Genomic DNA, 6,744 nt, shown 5'->3' with positions numbered 1-6,744 from the left:
TATGTCGTGGATTTTTAAAAGATATTTTTTGAAGGATATGTCGTGGATTTTTAAAAGACATTTTTTGAAGGATATGTCGTGGATTTTTAAAAGATATTTTTTGAAGGATATGTCGTGGATTTTTAAAAGATATTTTTTGAAGGATATGTCGTGGATTTTTAAAAGATATTATTTGAAGTATATGTCGTGGATTTTTAAAAGATATTATTTGAAGGATATGTCGTGGATTTTTAAAAGATATTTTTTGAAGGATATGTCGTGGATTTTTAAAAGATATTTTTTGAAGGACATGACGTGGTTTTTTAAAAGATTTTTGGAAGAGTTTTTTGAAGGACATGTCGAGGATTTTTTAAAGATTTTTGGAAGAGTCTTTTGAAGCACATGTCGTGGATTTTTTAAAGATTTTGAGAAGAGTTTTTTGAAGGACATGTGGATTTTTTAAAGATTTTTGGAAGAGTTTTTGAAGGACGTGTCGTGGATTTTTTAAAGATTTTTGGAAGAGTTTTTGAAGGACATGTCGTGGATTTTTTAAAGATTTTTGGAAGAGTTTTTTGAAGGACATGTCGTGGATTTTTTTAAAGATTTTTGGAAGAGTTTTTTGAAGGACATGTCGTGGATTTTTTTAAAGATTTTTGGAAGAGTTTTTTGAAGGACATGTCGTGGAATTTTTAAAGAGTTTTTTGAAGGACATGTCGTGGATTTTTTTAAAGATTTTTGGAAGAGTTTTTTGAAGGACATGTCGTGGATTTTTTAAAGAGTTTTTTGAAGGACATGTCGTGGATTTTTTAAAGAGTTTTTTGAAGGACATGTCGTGGATTTTTTTAAAGATTTTTGGAAGAGTTTTTTGAAGGACATGTCGTGGATTTTTTTAAAGATTTTTGGAAGAGTTTTTTGAAGGACATGTCGTGGATTTTTTTAAAGATTTTTGGAAGAGTTTTTTGAAGGACATGTCGTGGATTTTTTAAAGAGTTTTTTGAAGGACATGTCGTATATAACTGTGGATTTTTTATGGAATTTGGAAGGACTATCAGAGCTTTTAGCGTGAAGGACTATCAGGGCCTTAAGCATGAATTGGGATGGATTATCAGACCCTTTAGTTGGTATTTTTCATTTTTTTCAGGAGAATATCAAAATCTTAAGCATGGATTTTTATATATATTTCCTTATATGTGACTATCAGATCCTAACACGTCAATTTTTACAAATTTTTCCCCAATGACTATCAGATACTTAAGCCTGGATTTGCAAAATATTTTTTAGGGTACCATCAAGCCAAACATTTTAAAGGCCTTTATATGATTTTCCCAATATAAAAACGAACCCTTGCGCAAAATTCAGGATAGAGCTTTGAAATTTGATAGAGATCTTTGAATTACATCCGGAAAATACGCCTTGTATTAGCTTCTGTAAAATCAGAAGCTTTTGTAAATCTCAATTATATATAAGCTTGGAATTTTTAAATAGTCGCTCAAAGACTGTTAGAAAAATAAGTGAATATCATAACATTTGTTCCAAGAGATATTAGAGCCACAAACGTAATATACCATATGAGCAAGGTTTATTAAAAATCATAAGTAAACTCTTTATGGAATTTAGAAAATATTTTTCTTAAGGAAGTCAATTCTGAACCCCTTTTTTTCTAAAGACTGTCATAGATTTTAGCTTGAATTTTGAAAGGACCAAAAAATCCTTTTATTTGAAACCATAGCACTGTGCACTACTTCTATAAACTTCACTCCATTATGTTGAGGGAAAAGTACTTGTTTACACTACTAAAAACAATGGCAAGATCAGAATCACTCCTTCAAGTAAAATCAATATCGAGTTGACTGGTTGCACTCAAAACAGAGCAACATTAATACACAAAAAGGGGGATGGATGCAAATACCACCAGAAGTAAAAGGCTAGAAGCTTTATTCGAATATGCTTCAATCGGTTTCTGAACGTTGTCATCACCAGTAAAGTATCATTAAATACTCATGTGTATATATGTACACATATGATTCTCTGCAAGTACTTACCTAAATATGATCTCGTCGAGTTTGTATTTGAATATGCCGTATGTGGTTGTGTTGCCGATGACGACGATGAAAATGATCCAAATGGTCGCACGCCATCAATAAGTGTGCTTCTGAAGCCAGCTCGTGTGTCATCACGATGCAGCTTAGGAAGATGATGAAGAACTCCACAAAGAACCTGTTAACCAATGACTACCCATCACACTTCATCACACATGGCATCACATTTAATATCATTTGCTCTTAGCTTTGCCGTAAGTTGTTCAACAAGAACCGGCATTAGCAATGTGAGGTACCAGCATCCAGCTTTGGCACTTTGTCTTTAGCCATCATATTCATCGTCATCAGAAGCCTGAGCAGAAGCAATGGATGATAGATGTTGGAAATAAGTGCGCCAGCTTTGTATTTGTTGTTCTTGCTGTTGAGTTTGATCTTTTATAATGGCTCAAATTACCTAATTGATGAGGGGTCTAGACAACAATTACCACTGGAAGTTAATCCACTTGTTGGTACTCTACGTATTACTAGAGGATTTAATGTGTTTGTATGTGTGACATGTAGTGGATTTGACCACATGTGTGAAAATTGCAGTGGGAACTTCCTGTAATTTAAATAAGATTCCTGTAATTTAAAAATTGAAATAAGATTAGCATTTTTGGACTGAATCAAATTATTTTGTAATATAGAGAGCAAATAATCGGCAAACAGTTTTTACAGTTCATTTCATTTAATCAAAATCAATTCCAAAACCAGTAAGGAAAGGTCAAAAGTAATTTGGGGCCGAATACCAAATATCTGGAGATACCGTAATATGGGAGCTATACCAAAACGTGGACCTATATATGCAATGTTTCGCCAAAGGAGCCAGAACAAAATAAATCCGTGAAAAATGTGACAAATACCGAATACCGGGAGGTACCATTATATGGCGGCTATACCAAAACGTGGACAGACATATCTCATTTCCAATACCAACCATCCTAGACACAATAAAATTGTTCTGCTAAATTTTAACGCTCTACGTCAAATAATGTAGGCTGTATCGTGATTCCAACAGACAGACAGACGGACATCGTTAAATCGAATTAGAATTTTATGCTGATTATGAATATATGTACTTTATGGGGTCTACGGCGAATATTTAGGGATGTTACAAACGGAACGACAAAGTTAATATACCCTCCTTTCCAAAATTATAGATATCGGCTCACCCTTTCTGGTACCCACCATCATAGGGTAACAATATTTATATTTCTCATAACTTGCGATTCTTTTTATACCCTTCACTATACATAGTATGGAGGGTATATCAAGTTCACCATTCCGTTTGTAACTCACCGAAATAATAATTTAAGACCTATATGCTTGATCATAGTAAAATTCTAAGGTGATTAAGCCATGTCCGTCTATTGTAATCACGCTAGAGTCAAAACGAAAACGATGAGGCACGTCAAGTTCGAAGATGGCCTATATTGGTCCACTAGATCGAGGATACAACGGAACCCCCTGTTATTCGGTATTTTGATGATTTTAGCCACATTGTTCAATAAAATTATCTCAAAATCTACACATGGAGTTCCTTCTGAGTACTCTACCCCCTCGAAGAGAATTGTCTACATAGGTCCACGATATCGTATATCCTTCATATAACGGTAACTCAATATATCGGATATTTTGATGATTGTAACCAATTTCTTCAATGGAATTGTCTGAAATTCCACGCCAGGAATCCCTTCGGAGTACTTCACCCCTTGGAAAAGTATTCTCTATATAGGTCACCGATATCGTATATCCCGTATATATTTTCATGATTGTAGCCCCACTTTTTGTGTGTTTGGAATTGTCTGAAAAGCCACACAAGGAGCTCCTTCCGAGAACTTTAATCCCTGGAAGAAAATATGTCTGTATATATGGGCCCATCGGTACCCCCTCCACTCCCCCGAAATTCGGTAGTTTGATGATTTTAGGGATATTAACAGATTTAGGGGTATTTAAAGTTTTAAGCTCATATTACAATCTATGACGAAAAATTGTCTATGCAGGTCAACATCTTCATATAGTCCACATATAAGGGACCTCCCTTTATTCGGTATTTTGATGATGTTTGCAAAATTATTTATCGGAATTGTTACAAATTAGCTCTTTTTTATAGTATTATTCAAAGAAGAAGAAATGGCCATATATATCCCATCTTCACTTCATATATTTTCTTAGGAGAAATATTGGAATGTGTGAAAAGTAAAGACAATCGGAATCTCACATTTGCACATTTTATAGGAGGTATATATGTTCAAAATGTTGACGCTTTATGGAGAGGTAACAAAAAATATAACAATGTGCGGGATTCCCAACCTTCCCTTCATTTTTTTCTTTTTTGACAGAAAGAGTACACCGAATATTGGTTCACGAAGACGCTGACTGGCATTGCTTACCTTCGAACTTAATCTGAGTTGGATAAAAATATTAAAATGGGGTACTTTCCTGTTTCTTGTCTGGGCACCAACCAGGCAGGCAGACGGACAGATATATCCATCCTGAAACACATTTTGTCAAAAGAGATATAGATTCGTAACCAGTAATTTCAATAAGGCTCACTTTGGGGCTTATAGCAATGGGGGTATTTGTTTTAAAATTGGTCGTTTTGAATCTCGTTCTTCAAAATCATATACCTGCCAACAGTTACATGAATACGTCTCAAACCAAACATGCCATCCTTAGCCTACACAAATATGAATATATCACATTTCTTCTTCCTGTCCTTCTTCCACTGTTCCACAGTGTGTCTTCACAATGATTTCAAATTGATAATATAAATTTAACCAGTATTTACAGAAAATGCTTGTAGCTTTTTAGCAGCACCCGTACTTGAGTTCTTTACATGACAAACTTTAATCGCTACCACCATCATTTTGCAGAGATTTTGTCTTTCAACAAAGTAGGCATTACACATGAAAATGCAACCCATCCCAGATAAGGGGAGAGTGAAATAAGATTCCGTAATTGTAAGTTTGATGCATGTTGCTAATAATGTATTACCAATAACTGGAGGCTAATTACTTTCGTACAAAGGAGCATGTGACAAATATCCAAACGCAATGTAAAGACCAATTATTTCAGGGGTTATGAAAAAAAAAAAAAAATAAATAAATAAATAAACAAGTAAACAAAGGCTATAGTCGTACGGGGCCGACCACGTGGTACCCTACAACACTGCAATATGTGAGTGTGCTTATGTCCAAATCCATTTTGTAAGATTTCGCTTTTGAAATTATGTCCCGGAGCACTGCCCAGATATTACCCTTAGCATTTTTACTAGAGACATTTACCCAATATTTACTGTTGTTAGTTGTAGTGGTCCATTTTTCAGCTAAATATAATCAAATGGTCATTCAAAATGCTAGAATTCTTCCCTGTCCTTTACCCTCTTCTCAGGCGTGTCGATTGGCTTCAATTGTGTGATCAGGAAATTGCTTCTGTTTTATGATAAATTGAATCCCTAATATTTTGCGATCATCTCCAAAAGTTAGAGGCCTCTCTGTATCTCCAAATTTAGACTATTCTACGATATTTGGCTATATTTGTCAGAAGTTCGCCCTTTTGTGTAATTTGGATATCGCCTGTATGTTATTTTCAAAAACTGTTGGTTGAAATGTTGGTATTTTTTAGGCAAAAAATGTGGTCCATTCTAGACGCTGTCCTAAACTCTAACTTCATGCGAGATTTCGTGTCCTTTGGTTTCTATTTGTGACCTTTATAACGGCTGCAAAATCAGCAACATTTTTAGTTGTTTGTCCATTTCAACCACTAAATATATTACGGACATCTTTAAAAACAATAGGCCTAGCCCTTCTGAGCCTAACCCTACCCTGGTGAAAATTTTCGTGAGGATCGGACGATAATTGCAATCTGTATATAATAACCCCAACCTGTGTTGTAAGGTGAAAAATATTACAAAATTTATACTTCAATATTATAAGTCAAATTGAATAAATCGCATGCGATAAAAAATATGAAAAAATAAAAAAATGTCACAAAGTACTACAAAATTTATGTTAACAACATTATTGGAAAATTTTTTAGATTTTATTATTTTATGCCAAGAGGGCATTCTGAATTGACAAAATTTGTCAAAATCGGTCCAGCCATTCCTGAGATATAAGTATTCTAGCAAACATCCCTCTCTTTTGTATTTACACATTTTATATATATTATATATATTTATTGGATATATATCCCATATGTTTACTATCGGCATCTACGTAAATGTCAGGATTGACCTGTTCGTCTATTTGTGATTTCCCAGCCCTGAGATCTAGCCCCATGCTAACTTTCGCGTCGTTTGGTCTATAATTGCGACCTGTATAGCAACTGCAAAATCAGGAAATTTTTCAGTTTTTGGTCCTTTTCAACCCCTAAATATTATGCGATTATCTCCAAAAGCAATAGGGTTATATGCTGACCACCTACATTTTCAATTTCGTGATGATCGGGCCATAATTGCGACCTGTAGAGTGATTACAAATTAACATGGACAGACGGACGGACGGACATACATAACTCGATCGACTCAGCTCGTCAAGAAAGGAAGATCCATATATACTTTCCTATATGGGAAACCAATAATTCGAGGTGTTACATAATTTTTGGCCCAATCTATAATATAAGTTTATATTACCCCAAACACGTAGTGTTGTAGGGCATAAAAACTAAAAATAAATAAAAGATA

This window comes from Musca domestica, unplaced genomic scaffold (genome assembly GCF_030504385.1).
Source record: "Musca domestica strain aabys unplaced genomic scaffold, Musca_domestica.polishedcontigs.V.1.1 2, whole genome shotgun sequence".
Taxonomy (NCBI): Eukaryota; Metazoa; Arthropoda; class Insecta; order Diptera; family Muscidae; genus Musca; species Musca domestica.
This window is presented reverse-complemented; position numbering follows the sequence as displayed.